General features: G+C 47.6%; 2 protein-coding genes and 3 pseudogenes across 5 annotated transcripts in view; 4 read left to right on the top strand and 1 right to left on the bottom strand.

Annotated features, from left to right (window-relative positions):
* Nucleotides 1–15,436, bottom strand: part of USP40 (ubiquitin specific peptidase 40) — a 411,887-nt gene that overhangs the window by 161,956 nt on the left and 234,495 nt on the right. The window lies entirely within an intron of this gene.
* LOC138173202 (UDP-glucuronosyltransferase 1A1-like) overlaps nt 1–15,436 on the top strand; it is a 132,029-nt gene that overhangs the window by 84,296 nt on the left and 32,297 nt on the right. The window lies entirely within an intron of this gene.
* LOC138173205 (UDP-glucuronosyltransferase 1A3 pseudogene) lies at nt 1,690–3,425 on the top strand (annotated as a pseudogene).
* LOC138173204 (UDP-glucuronosyltransferase 1-2 pseudogene) lies at nt 4,105–10,527 on the top strand (annotated as a pseudogene).
* LOC138173165 (UDP-glucuronosyltransferase 1A5-like) lies at nt 10,094–15,418 on the top strand (annotated as a pseudogene).

Here is a 15,436-nt window from a genome sequence, read left to right as displayed (position 1 = left end):
CTGGGGGAGGAGAGGAAAGACCCTCCCCAAGGCTGTGAATCCTGGGGCAGTAAGGAGAAGTTCATTATGAACTGTTCCCTGCATGCCAGTCATGGTGCTGATGGTGCTGGGCTCTGGGACACACAGGAAGGGAAACACGACCCCTGTCCTATAGAAGCAGACACTCTAATGGGAGGAGACTGCATGAAAATAATGAGGTGCAGTCAGCTTGTATGCAGTGGATGGAAGATAATGGGACAGAGTTGGAATACAAGCTGGGGCAGAGGAGAGGCTCCTGAAGGAGGGGAAGTGTGAACTGAGCCCTGAGGGATGCCAGGGAAACCAAGGTTCTCCCTGAGAGACCTGCCCAGCAATAGTGATGAAGACTGCTTTGTGCTATTCCTTCCTACTTTGTGTGGGGGAGGCCAACCACTGGACAGCTGCTCTGGGCTCCTTCACTCATGGAAACTCATGGGAATCCTCCTCAATCAGAAAATGGCATGGCCATCATTCCAAGGGCTCATGTTGTTGACTTGTTGGACACTTTCCAAGTGTCGTTTCCTAACAAACCCCCTTCATGGTTCTTCCATCTACTTCTGAAGGTCCACTGAGTGATGTGTCTGAGTCATATGAATGTCAACAGAGTCTGGAGGATCATCAGAGTGGAGGGGTGAGTGTGGGGGAGGTAAGAGAGAGGAGACAGAGAGTACATGAGAGAGTGGAGCCCAGTGTGAACAGTCATCCCCAAGTATAGTAACAAATGAACAATGTATTTTATGACATATTATCACAGCATAGATAATGTATTATTACATATATATTAATCATCTTTGCTGATTCGTGTTTCATTTTCAATGCCAATTCAATTCATCAACCACTTCTAGAGTAATAATGTAAGACAGAGAAGCAGTGTGGCAGAGAGGATGCATAGGTGGCCATGGAGTCAGGAAGATGAAGGTTCCTGTGCCCCTCTGACCAAGTGAACTGCATATCAGGGCCTGCTTCTGACCGAGACGGCAGAAATGCTAGTAGGAGCAGACAGGAAGGGTGGGAGGCCCTTGGGTCCTGTGACCACGGCACCTAGGCAGGTGAGATCTGACTAACGTTGTAGACTTGGGAGAGAAGGTTACAAGGAATTCTACGAAAGGAGAGAGAGATCCCCTCCCTTAAGACCTTACAGCTGAGCATCAGATAACTGAAGAGGCCTTGGGAGTTTTCAGGAATGAAACTCCTAACACCAAAGAGGAAGCCCTAGAGCAAGGAGGAGAATCAGAGAGTGCAGAAAATGGGAGAAAGCAATCCGAGCAGTGTCCAGTGAAGCAGAAAAGTCAGGTCAGACGAGAACAGAAGCCACATCCTAAAGGAGGAAGTTCAAAATCAGCAGGAGGAAATTCATTCTGGTGCAGACCCCTCATTAATGGCAAATGGGCAGAGAAGGGAGGAGAGAAAAGCTGGCAGTGAGAGCAGGCAGCCAAGTTCCTAGATACGTCCCTTCCCTTCTCTCAGCCTCTGTTTTCTATTCTGTAAATTAGGGCTATTGGATAAGATGACTTCTAAATCCCCTTCCCCCTCAGTGTTTGTGAGCCGGTGACACTAACGTGCTGAACTGTCAAGACAGTTTTGTTCTGAGTATGTGTTTTGTTCAGAGGAGGAAAGGGAGAGCGAGATATCGACATTTCTTTTAATGTTTAATCTGAAAAAGTCAAGCTTAGATGTGAAGAGCCAATAGTAGTCTCTCATCGAATTAACTTTGACTGATGAATATTTTTGAGTCTGTGATGAAACAAATATAAGGCACAGGGTTGTCAAAACTGCCAGGCTGAAACAGGGAACAGAGCAGAGTTTCCAGACCCCACTCTTCCTGAAGTATCCTGGGCTTTGCAGAGATGGCCACAGGGCTCCGACCTTGGCCTTGGGCTCTGGTGGGGCTGACTCTCTGTGCTGCCTGCCTGGGCTTTGTCAAAGGAGGGAAGCTGCTGGTGATCCCCGTGGACGGCAGCCACTGGCTCAGCATGAGGGAAGTGGTCCAGGAGCTCAGCCTGAGAGGCCATGAAAGCATCGTTCTGGCACCGGAATTGTCCATGCACATCAGAGAAGGACAAAACTACACTCTGAGGACATTTCCAGTCAAATTCAGCAAGGACGTTTTCCACCAGATGATATACAATAATTTTCTAAAGATCTTTCAACCAGGTCCTTTCCTGAAGAGACTTTTTGATATGATTACAATCTTGAAGAAAGCCAATGAAATGTCCATTGGCTTTTGTACAGACTTGTTCTCTAACAAGGACCTGATGAAGTCCCTGGAAGATGCCCACTATGATGCTGTTTTCACCGATTCTGTAGTGCCCTGTGGAGCCATTCTGGCACAGTATCTGTCCATTCCAGCCATCTATTTTTTGAGAGGACTCCCCTGTGGCTTAGATGCTGAGAGCACTCAGTGCCCTGACCCACCTTCCTACATTCCCAGGTTGTTTACAGGAAACACAGACAGGATGACATTCCTACAGCGGGTAAAGAACATAGTGCACCCTTTGCTCCACAACATGATGTGCCATATGATATATTCACCTTATGCAAGGCTGGCTTCAGAACTCCTTCAGAGAGACATGAGTATAGTGGATGTTCTGAGCCATGGGTCTGTGTGGCTTGTGAGGTCGGACTTTGTGATGGAGTACCCTAAACCCATCATGCCAAACATGGTCTTCATCGGGGGCATCAACTGTGCCAATGCCAAACAGCTCTCCCAGGTGGGTATTTGATGCCTTAGGCAACATTGCAGGTGCCTCCCATTGAGACAATTGTAGGATCTTGTTTCTAAGAGAAAATATGGCTGAGGTTTTAATTTGTTCTCCAACTTTTGGTGACCCAGGGTGTGCTGAGATGAAGATTGCCTTATGAGGTTTGTGACATTTCCTGAAATGGGCAGAACTGGGGAGTTGGCTTGAGGCAGAAGGATATGTCTGAGTGCTTTTGTTGACAAACACTTTTTGCCTTGGTTTCTTTGTGTTCTCAATGCCTCTAGCTCTCCAGTCTTTCAGGTCTTTAGAAAGCAGGAGCCCTGATTCTGCCACTGACCAGCTGTGGCCATGGGGAAAGGGCTCTGCCTTCTTTGCAGTTTATTTTCCTCTTTAGTCATTGAAAGGAGAGGTAGCACACAGACTTGGACTTCTTCAGTGAGCCTTTGGGTCCTTGATCATAGGCTCATAGGTCAAATGGACCTCAGGTACCTTCTTGTCCCTCCTTTTGTGTCTGGCGAGGGGCAGACTGGCTGGGGACAGGACACAGGACTTCATGTCCTGGACACTTGGGTTCAAACATGGCCTCCCTCTGTGATGCTGGTAGCTGCCATCCTGGCCTTAGACTCATCATCTATAAAATGAGCCTGGTATCAGTGACTTCCAAGGTCCCTTGAAGATGGCTCAAGGGGCTTGGGGTCTTCCAAGAACAAAAAGCAGGGAAAAAGCCAAAGAGGAAGCTCGAGAGGATGGAGGAGAATCAGAGAGTGCGCAATATGGGACAGAGAAAAGCAAGGAAGAAGGAGAGGACCCCAATGGCCAATGCAGCAGAAAAGTCAGGACAGACGGGAACAGAAACACGTCATGAGGGAGGAAGCTCAGAGTCAGCAGGAGGAAATTCAATCTGGTGCAGACGCTCATTAAAAGAAAATGAGCAGAGAAGGGAGGAAAGAAAAGTTGGCAAGAGCATCAAGTTCCAGGACAAGTCCCTTCCCTTCTCTTGACCTCAGTTTTCTCTTCTGGAAAGTGAGGGTATTGTGTGAGATGACTTCTATACCCCCTCCACCTCTGAATTTGTGAGGCTGCAGTTGTGACACGCAAACATCGTCAGGATGGTTTGCTCTGAGTATGTTTTTGATCCAGAGTGTGTTTTTTAGGAGAAATCGATGGAGAAGGAGAGAGATTGATATTTCTTTTAATGATTAATCTAAGGAAGTTAATCATATATGTGAAGACCCAAACGTTCATTCTCTCTTCCAATTAGCTGTTCCTTCACTAACTTTATTGCTTCCATAACCAGACAAAGATAGGGCTCATAGTTGGAAAGACAGGGAACAGGGCAGAGTTTACATGGACCCTGCTCACTCTTAGGGGTTCTGACATTTTTTTATGGAAGGGGGAAGGTAGGGCAATTGGGGTTAAGTGACTTGCCCAAGGTCACATGACTAGTTTTTTGCATTAAGTCTCTGAGGCCAGAATTGAACTCAAGTCCTCCTGACTCCAGGGCCGGTGCTCCATTCACTGCGCCACCTAGCCTCCACAAGGGGTTCTGATCTTGGCAGTGATGGTCATGGGGCTGCAACTTTGGCCCTTGGCTCTGATGGGGCTGTCTCTCTGTGCTACCTGCCTGGGCTTTGGCAAAGGAGGGAAGCTGCTGGTGATCCCCATGGACGGCAGCCATTGGCTCAGCATGCGGGAAGTGGTCCAGGAGCTCACGCTGAGAGGCCATGAAAGTGTTGTCCTGGCACCGGAGCTGTCCATGCACATCAGGGAAGGACAGCACTACACTCTGAGGAGCTTTCCAGTTACTTTCAGCAGGGACCTCTTCCAGAAGATGAACCACAATAATACCCAGAAGCTATTTGACCCAGACCCTTTCATGAAGAGATTTTTTGATATCATTACAACCTTGAAGAATGTCACTGACATGTACCTTAGCTTCTGTGTGAATTTAGTCTATAACAAGGACCTGATGAAGTCCCTGGAAGATGCCCACTATGATGCCGTTTTAACCGATCCTGTAATGCCCTGTGGAGCCCTTGTGGCACAGTATCTGTCCATTCCAGCTGTTTATTTCTTGAGAGGACTCCCCTGTGGCTTAGATGCTGAGAGCACTCAGTGCCCCAACCCACCTTCCTATATCCCCAGACTGGCCACAGAAAACACAGACCGGATGACATTCCTACAGCGGGTAAAGAACATTCTGTACCCTTTGTTCCAGAACATGATGTGCCATATGATGTATTCACCTTATGAAAGGCTGGCTTCAGAGCTCCTTCAGAGAGACATGAGTATAGTGGATCTTCTGAGCTATGGATCTGTGTGGCTAATGAGGACAGACTTTGTGATGGATTACCCTAAACCCATCATGCCAAACATGGTCTTCATTGGGGGCATCAACTGTGCCAGTGCCAAGCAGCTCTCGCAGGTGGGTATGTGATGTCTTAGCCAAACTTGCAGATGCCTCCCAGTGGGTTAATTAGAGTGTCTTGTTTGTAAGAGAAAATCTGGATAGGCTTTTAATTAGTGCTCCAACTTTTGGTGACCCGGAGTGTGTCGAGATGAGCATTGCTTTAAAAGGCTTGGGACATCGTCTGAATTAGGCAGAACTGGGGAGTTGGCTTGAGGCAGAGGGATAAGTCTCAGTGCTTTAGTTGGCAAACACTTCTTGCCTTGGTTTCTTTGTGTTCTCACTGCCTCTAGCTCTCCAATCTTTCAGGTCCTTAGGAAGCAAGAGCCCTGGTTCTGCCACTGACCAACTGTGTGGCCATGGGGAAAGGGCTCTTCCTTCTTTGCAGTTTATTTTCCCCTTCTGTCAGTTACAGGGAATGTAACACACCTTCTTGGGCTGCTTAACCGAGTGTTTGGGTCTTTGGTGAGAGGGTCAGTGACTCATAGGTTCAAAAGACCTCAGAGAGCTTCTAGACCCTCCCCTCATTTTAATTATCATGAGGGGCAGCCCGGTCTGGAGGACAGAACACTGGCTTGAAGTGATGGAGACTTAGATTCAAACATTTTCTCACTCTGAGATGCGGGGAGCCATTCACTGGACAGAGATGCCCCTCTCTGAGCATCGTCTGGTTTTTTATCATCTGAAAAATGGACGTGTGCTCAGGGATTTCTAATGTCTTTTAAATCTTCTAAATTTACGAGCCTATACGACTGAGGGCAGCTAGAGAGCTCAGTGGATAAAGTGAAGGCTCTGAGGAGAGAAGCGGCAAGAGCTATGGCAGAGGACATGAACAGAGAATCACTAAGGCACAGGGACCAGAGACTGGGGGAGGAGAGGAAAGAGCCGCCCCAAGGCTGTGAATCCAGGGGCCATCCACAGAGATGGGAGGGTTTGGGGGAAGAGGCCTGGCAAGCTGGGTAGCATAGAATGATCTGTGTTCCAGTTGCTAATCTCAATTCAGTTCAGTAAACACTTTTGGAGAAATGAGTTGAAACAGAGAGACAGTGTGGAAGAGATGGTAGAGGGGTGGCCTAGAGTGAGGAAGATGAGGGTTCAAGCCTTCCTCTGACCCAGTGAATTACACATCAGGCAGGGCCTGTTTGTGACCAAGAAGGCAGGAATGTTAGCATGGGCAGACAGGAAGGGTGGGAGACCCTTGGGTCCTATGAGCACAGCATCTTCTCTTTATGGCATGTAGACAGGGGGGATCTGACACACTGTAGACTTTGGGAGCATGGGAGATAGTGGAAGCCATCTCATGGCCAGAGGGAAATGATTAATCAGTGAATTTCTTATCATTCCGTGACCTTGATGAAAGGTTTCTTTTCATTATTATTATCAGTACTGTAGATTGCTTCTGGGTGGGAACTCCCTTCACCTAACCAATTGGCAATTTCTCCTTCACTTGTACCCTTAGATAACTAGTTCAGACACTGAGGCAGTAAGGGACAGGCCATTATTAGCTGCCTCCTGCATGCCAGGCACTGTGCTGGGCTCTGGCATACATAGAAAGGCAAAAATTATCACTCCCCTTTGGAACAGACATTTTACTGGGAGAAGACAGTGTGCAAATAATGAGGTAGGTTCAAGACAGATGCAGTTTATGGAAGGCAATGGGACAGAGGAAAATTCGTAGCCAGGGGGTGGTGGGCAGAGGAAAGGCTCCTGGTGAAGTGTGAACTGGAACCCAAGAGATGCCAGGTTCTGACAATACCGAGGGTCTACCCAAGAAACCTGCCCAGCAAGAGTGATGAAGACTACTCTGCAGAGTCTGCACTTCCCAGCAGGCTGTGGGGGAGGGAGGTCATCCCTGGGGACAGCTGCACTGGGCTCCATGGACATAGCTCATGGAAACTGATGTGGAAGCCTCTTCATTCAGAAAGGGACACAGGGATCATTATTCCCAAGGGCTTGTCTCACTGACTTGTTGGACAAACTCTTCCCAAATGTCATTTCCTAACAACCCCCTTCATGGTTCATCCGTCTACTTCTGAAGGCCCATTGAGTGACATGCCTGAACCATGTGAAAGGCCACAGAGGCTGGAGGGTCATCACAGCAGAAGGGTGTGTGTGTGTGTGAGTTTCTATGTCTTTCTCTGTGTGTCTGTGTGTGTATAAGAGAGAATTGAGACAGACGGAGACAGAAAGACAGAGAGAAGCAGAAAGAGAAAGGCAGACAGAGGCAGAGACAGAAAGACAGACAGAGAGAAACAGAGAGAGAAAGACAAACAGAAAGACAGAAACAGAGAGAGAGAATGTGAGAGAGTGGGGCAGGGATGTGAACAGCCATCCACACACATAAAGAATGCATCCTGTGACATATTATCACAGCATAGACGACATATATTTTCTCCATACATATTAATCCTTTTTTTGTACATGAAATAAGAGAAAGAGAGCTAGACTGAGAGACAGGAGACCTGAGTCAGAATTTGAATCGTGCTCCCTGTGTGTCCTTGGGGCCTCAGCATCTCAGCCTGGAGAGCAGCTGGGAGGGCTGGGGCGCAGCATCCCAGAAACCAAGGAACGAGGAGAAGGGGAGAGATCCGTCTTCTCTTTTATTGACTCATCTGCACTTCTTCATACTAAATCCAATAACGGGATGGGCCAGAACGCTCTTGCAATCAATCTTCCTTAGGTCCTATTAGGAGAGGGAAGAGGTCTCAGACTAGGGAAGGGATGGTTCTGTTCTGTGGCACCCTATCAGACCATATCTGGGTCGAAGGGGGCATTGGAATACATAACTTTAGGAGGGTATTGTTTGACAAGCTCAAGGTCTTTCCCCAAAAGGCAGATGATGAGCACCTTGTCAAAGTTGTAGGCACTGTGAGTGGAGAGAACACAAGAGGTAAGACAGATGCAATGAATATAGACTCGAGAAGAAATGGGAAGTGACTGGGGGTAAAGTACAAGAAAGACACAGCCCAAGGCTGCGAATCCAGGTGACTGGAAATGCTGGACCCATCCACAGAGATGGGAGAGTTTGGGGAAATAGGACTGGCAAGCTGGGGAATCGAGCTGATTTGTGTTCCAATCACATCGCCAATTCAATACAGCCAACACTTCTGGAGAAACCATTTAAGACAGAGTCAGTGTGGGAGAGATGGAGAGTGAGTTTCAATGGAGGGAGGAAGATGAAGGTTCAAGTTTTCCTCTGACCCAATGAATTACACATCATGCCCTGTCTCTGACCAAGAGGCACAAAAATTAGTATGAGCAGAGGGGAAGGGACATGAAGAGGAAGGCAGACTCTTGGGTCCTATGACCACATTATATTCCTTAATGCTATGTAAGCAGGTACAATCTGACACACACTGACTTTGGGAAAACAGGATACAAAGAGCTCTGAGAAAGGAGAGGGGGATGCTCTCCCTTAAGACCTTCAAGCTGAGCATCAGATGACGCAAGTGGCCTTGTCGTCTTCCAGGATCAGAACTCAGATAGAAAGACCAAGAGGGAGCTAGAGAGGAGGAGGAAAACCAGAGAGTGCAGATAAAGGAGAGAGAAATCCTAGGACGAAGGAGAGGACAGCAGTGTCCAATGCAGCAGAAACGTCAAGGCAGAGAGGAACAGAAAGCACATCATAAGAGAGGAGGAAGTCAGCAGGAGGAAATCAGGCTGGAGCAGACATTCACATTAATGGGAAAGGGGCAGAGAAGGGAGGAGGAGAAAGCTGGCCACGAGAACGGGCAGCCAAGTTCCTGGGAAAGTTCTTCCCTCTCTTGGCCTCAGTTTTCTCTTCTGTAAAGTGGGGGATTGGACACCAAGACTTCCAAGTCTCCCTTCACCGGGACGTTTGGAAGCTGTGATGGGGAAGTACAAATGCAGCCAAGGCAGTTTTGCTCAGACTGTGTTTTTGGTCCAGAGGAGGAGAGATCAATGGAGAGGGAGAGAGATGTACTGACATTTCTTTTAAAGATTAATGACAGGAGGTAAATCCGTCATAAATGTGAAGAACCGAAAGTTCAACCTCTCTTGCAATTGCCTTTTACCTCGTTTAATGTGATGCTTCCACAACCAGACCAATGTAAGGCACAGGGATGGGAAAACTGCAAGGCTGAGAGAGGGAGCAGAGAAGAGTCTGCAGACTCTGTTCTTCTGAGGTATCCTGGGCTTTGTAGCAATGACCAAAGGGCCCTGGGCTCCGGTGGGGCTGGCTCTCTGTGCTGTCTGCCTGGGCTTTGTCAAAGGCGGGGAGCTGGAAGCTGCTGAGGATCCCCGTGGAAGGCAGCCACTGGCTCAGCGGGCAGGAAGTGGGCCAGGAACTCAGCCTGAGAGGCCATGAAAGTGTCTTCCGAGCACCACAGCTATCTTTGTATGTCAAGGAAGGACAGCGCAATTCTTTGCAGACCTTTACAATCACATTCAGCAAGGTCTGTTTTCAAGAACTAATAGAATCTGATTTCCAATGATATTTGACCCAAGACCTTCTCTGAAGAGATTTTTTCACAATGCTCTACTCTTTAAGAGGATATATGACATGTACCCCGGCTTTTGTACAAACTTAGTCTATAACAAGGAACTGATTAAGTCCCTGGAAGATGCCCATTATGATGGCATTTTAACAGATCCTGCTAATCACTGTGGACATGTTCTAGGGCACTATCTGACCATCAAAGCTGTTTATTTCTTGAAAGGACTCCCCTGTAGCTTAAATGCTGAAAGCACTGTGCCAAGACCCATAGTCCTATATCCCCAGACTGGCCACAGAAAACACAGACTAGATGAAATTCCTACAGCAAGTAAAGAATATTCTATACCCTTTGCCCCAGAACATGGAATGCTATTTCTATCTGAAACCCTATGGAAACCTGGCTTCAGAACTCCTTCAGAAAGACATGAGTATAGTAGATGTTCTGAATCATGGGTCCATTCCATATGGCTTGTGAGGACTGACTTTGTGATGGATTACCCTAAACGCATCATGCCAAACATGGTCTTCATTGGGGGCATCAACTGTGCCAGTGCCAAGCAGCTCTCACAGGTGGGTATGTGATGCCTTAGCCGACCTTGCTGGCTCCATCCAGTGGGTTCATTACAGCATCTTGTGTCTAAGAGAAAATTGGGCCACTTTTTTTAATTAGTCCCCTGTAATGCGAATGTAAATTTTAAAGATCTTCCCTGCCCCTAGGCTAACGTGCACCAGAAGCCTGGGGAGGGAGGCTTGTTTTTCAGTAGATACTTTTTGATTGGCCAGTGGGTCAATAAGGTTGTTACATTCTCTGAGCCAGGAGAAGGCTATATAAGCCCTGATGTGTAGCTTTGTTTTGGGACTCACTTTGAGAAGTGTTCTGTGATTTGATCTGAATTCTGGGAAGCCGTTGTTGAGAGTCCCCCGGCTTTGAAAAACCCAGAATGTGGAAACTTGTGCCTGGATGAAGATTGCCTTATGAGGTTTGTGACATTTCCTGAATTAGGCAGAACTGGGGGGTCAGCTTGAGCCAGAGGAGTAAGTCTCAGTGCATTGTTTAATAAACACTTAACAAACATTTTTTCCCTCCCTTTCTTTGTGTTCTCACTGTCTCTAGCTCTCCAATCTTTCAGGTACTTAGGAAGCAGGGGCCCTGATTCTGCCACTGACCAACTGTGTGTCCATGGGGAAAGGGCTCTGCCTCCTTTGCAGATTAGTTTCCTCTTTAGTCATGGAAAGGAGAGGTAGCACACAGACTTAGGCTTCTTCAATGAGCCTTTGGGTCCTTGGTCACAGGCTCACGGGTTCATAGGCTGAAGGGACCTCATTCACCTTCTTGTCCCTCCCTTTATATCCGGCGAGGGGCAGCCTGGCTGCGGACAGGACACGGGACTTCGCATCCTGGGCGCTTGGGTTCAAACGTGGCCTCACTCTTTGATTCTGAGAGCTGCAGTCCGGGCCTCAGGCTCATCATCTATAAAATGAGCCTGGTATCAGTGACTTTCAAGGTCCCTTCAGTTTCTCAGTCCATGGCTCTAGAGAACTGAGGGAAGTAAGATAGCCAAGGGCATAGAGTGCCACGTGAAGAGAGCCTTGTCAAGGTTGGAGGCTCTGTGGGTAGAGAAAAGGCAAGAGATATGACAGAGGACATGAACATAGACTCACTTAGGCATGGGAAGTGACCAGAGAGTGGGAGAGGAGAGGAGATTCCTGACTCAAGGCTGTAAATCCAGGGAACTGGAAGGCTGGGGGCCATCAACAGAGATGGAAGGGTTTGAGGGAAAAGGACTGGCAAGTTGGGGGATATAGAATGATTTGTGTTTCAGTTGAAATGCGGATTCAATTCAACAAACACTTCTGGAGAAATGATTTAAAACAGAGAGGCAGTGTGGGAGAGATGGCAGAGGGGTGGCCATAGAGTGAGGAAGATGGGGGTTCAAGCCTTCTTCTGACTTAGTGAATTACACATCAGGGACTGTTTGTGACCAAGAAAGCAGGAATGTTAGCATGGGCAGACAGGAAGGGTGGGACACCCTTAGGTCCTATGACCACATCATCTTCTTTCTATGGTATGTGAGGAGGTAGGATCTGACACACACTGTAGACTTGGGAAGACATGGGAGAGATTGGAAGCCATCTTGTGGTCAGAGAGGGACACAGTGGTCATTGTTGCCAAGGGCTCATTGAGTTGACTTGTTGCACACTTTCCTACCATCATTTCCTAGCAAACTCCCTTGATGGTTTATCCATCTATGCCTGAAGGGCCATTCAGTGACATGCCTGGACCATGTGAAAGGCCACAGAGGCTGGAGGGTCATCACAGTAGAGGGGTCTGTGCATGTATCCGTGTGTGTGAGAGTGTGTAAAAGAGAGAAAGAAAGAGTAACAGAGAGAGAGGAAAGACAGAGTAAGAGATAGAGAAAGAGACATTGGATACTCTCAACATTACCTGAGGTGGGCATGATGATTATCTTCACCTGAACAAGAGGAAACTGAGGCTGATGCAGGTGAAAAAGGTTGACCAAGCTAGTAATTGTCCCACCTTGCCCTCCTGACCCTGGTGCAGCCCTTCAGCTCAGTGTGCCACTCCCTGCCTCTGACTGGATCAGACCCCGGAGCTGGTGGCACCAATCTAAGGTTCAGAGGCAAATGATTAACCAGTGAACTTCTCCTCATTCCATGACCCTGAGGAAAGGCTTCTGGTTTGTTTTTTAATCAGTACTAGAATATTCTTTAGGGTGGGAACTCACTTCACCTAAGCAGTTGTCCATTCCTCCTTCACTCCCAGCCTTAGAAAACTTTTAGGCATTGAGCCCGTAAGGAGAAGGTCATTATGAACTGTCCCCTGCATGCCAGACATGGTGCTGGGCTCTGGGACACACAGGAAGGGGAAAACCATCCCTGTCCTATACAAGCAGACACTCCAATGGGAGGAGACAGTATGCAAATAATGAGGTGCAGTCAGCATGTATGCAGTGGATGGAAGATAATGGGACAGAGTTGGAATACAAGCTGGGGGCAGAGGAGAGGCTCCTGAAGGAGGGGAAGTGTGAACTGAGCCCTGAGGGATGCCAGGGAAACCAAGGTTTTCCCCAAGAGACCTGCCCAGCAATAATGATGAAGACTGCTCTGTGCTATTCCTTCCAACTGTGTGTGGGGGAGGCCAACCCCTGGACAGCTGGTCTGGGCTCCTTCACTCATGGAAACTTGATTCATGGAGAATCCTCTTCATTCAGAAAGGTTCACTCTCATTATTCCAAAGGGCTTGTCTCATTGAATTGTTGGACAAAGTCTTTTCAAGTATCATTTCCTAAGCAAACACCTTTCACAGTTCTTTTGCATCTACTACTGAAAGCCCATTGAGTGATGTGCCTGAACCATGTGAAGGCCACAGGGTCTGGAAGGGTGTGTGTTTGTGTGTGTGTGTGAGAGAGAGAGACAGACAGACAGAGAGGAAGAGACAGAGGGAGGAGCGAGAGAGTATGTATGAGAGGGGGGCAGGGGTGTGAACGAACAGCCATTCACACAGATAGTAACTAACACATAAAGAATACATCCTAATATTATCACAGCACAGAAAACATATTATTAACACATATGTATCAATCATGTTTATTGTTACACGGAATAAGAGAAAGAGAGCTAGACTGAGAGACAGGAGACCCGAGTCGGAATTTGCATCGTGCTCCCTGTGTGTCCTTGGGGCCTCAGCATCTCAGGCTGGAGAGCAGCATCCCAGGAACCAAGGAACGAGGGGAAGAGGAGAGATCCGTCTTCTCTTTATTTGACTCAGCTATACTTCTTTTTACTGATGCTGAGTTAGCCAGAAATGGGCAGAGATGCCACAGAGCTCCGACATTGGCCCTTGGCTCTGGTGGGGCTGGCTCTCTGTGCCTCGGATTTGTCAAAGGAGGGACGCTGCTGGTGATCCCCATGGATGGCAGCCACTGGCTCAGCATGAGGGAAGTGGTCCAGGAGCTCAGCCTGAGAGGCCATGAAAGTGTTTTCCTGGCACCAGAGCTGCCCTTGCACATCAGGGAAGGATAGAGCTACACTCTCAGTACCTTTCCAGTAAATTTCAGCAAGGACATTTTCCACGCAATGATGTGCAATAATTTTTAAAAGGTCTTTCAACCAGATCCTCTCCTGAAGAGACTTTCTGAAATGATTATAGGCATGAAGAACACCAGTGACATGTAAAATGGCTTTTGTAGGGACTTGTTCTAGGACCTGATGACATCCCTGGAAGATGCCCACTATGATGTTTTAACTGATCCTCTCACTCCCTTTGGAGCCCTTCTGGCACAGTATCTGTCCATTCCAGCCATGTATTTTTTGAGAGGACTCCCCTGTGGCTTAGATGCTGAGAGCACTCAGTGCCCCAACCCACCTTCCTATATTCCTAGATTGTTTACAGAAAACACAGACCAGATGACATTCCTACATCGAGTAAAGAACACTCTGTGTTCCAGAAGTGATTGTGCCATATTCTATTTTCATCTTTTGAAAGGCTAGCTTCAGAACTCCTTCAGAGAGACCTGAGTATAGTGGATGTTCTGATCCATGGGTCTGTGTGGCTTGTGAGGTCAGACTTTGTGATGGATTACCCTAAACCCATCATGCCAAACATGGTCTTTATTGGGGGCATCAACTGTGCAGTGCCAAGCAGCTCTTTCAGGTGGGTATGTGATGCCTTAGCCAACATTGCAGGTGCCTCCCAGTGGGTTAATTAGGGCATCTTGTTTCTAAGAGAAAATGTGGCCACATTATTAATTAATGGCCCAACATTTGGAGATCTAGCATTTGTTGGCAAGAAGATTGCTTCTTGGTTTTGAGATATTTACTGAAATAGGCAGAGCTGTGGGGTTGGCTTGAGGCAGAGTGATATGTCTGAGTGCTTGGATTTGCATTTCACCATTGTTTCTTTGTGTTCTCATTGCCTCTAGTTCTCCAGTCTTTCAGCTCATTAGGAATCAGGAGATATGTCTCCACCCAAGACCAACCATGTGGCCATGGGGAAAGAGGTCTGACTTTGCAGTTTATTTTCATTTGTAGTCAGTTAATGGATATGTAATACACAGCCCTCAGCTTCTTCAATGAGTCTTTGGGTCTTTGGTCCCTGGCTCACAGGCTTATGGATTGAAGGAACTTCAGAGGCCATCTAGTCCCTCCCCTCATTGTACTTGCTGTGAAGGGCAGCCTGGCTCGGTGGATAGAACACTGAACTTGAAATCAGGGAGACAGTGATTCAAATATGGCCTGACTCTTTTACGCTGAGTTAGCCACTCACTGGTCAGAAATACTGCTCTCTGGGCCTCAGGCTCATCATCTGAAAAATGAGGTTAGAATCAGTGACTTCTAAGCTTCCTCAGCTTCTCAGTCTATAAGCCTATAGGCAGCACAGTGGATAGAGCACCAGGTGCTGAATTTCTTGCCTAGGTTGGAGGCTCTGTGAGGGGAGAAAATGCAAGAGAGATGACAAATGATGTGACCATAAGCAAAATGAGGCATGGGAATGACTGGAGACTGGAGGTGAAGGACTGGAAAGACCCAACACAAGGCTGCCAATACAGGGGACTGGGAGGCTGGGGGCCATCAACAGAAAAGGAAGATTTGTGTGAAGAGGAGGGGAAGTTGGAGAAAACAGACTGATTTGTGTTTCAATTGCAATATTGATTCAATTCAGTAAACACTTATGGAGTAATGACTGAAGACCAAGAGGCAGTGTGACCTGGAGGATAGAGGGATGGCCATGGAGGGAGGAAGATGAGGGTTTGAGTCTTCCTCTGAACCAATAAATTACACATAAGGACCTGTTTCTGACGCAGAAGGCAGAAATGTTAGCATGAGGAGAGA

This window comes from Petaurus breviceps, unplaced genomic scaffold, assembly GCF_028583685.1.
Source record: "Petaurus breviceps papuanus isolate PSGF00001 unplaced genomic scaffold, PetGlider_PUasm1.0 567, whole genome shotgun sequence".
NCBI classification, from domain to species: Eukaryota; Metazoa; Chordata; class Mammalia; order Diprotodontia; family Petauridae; genus Petaurus; species Petaurus breviceps.
This window is presented reverse-complemented; position numbering and strand designations above follow the sequence as displayed.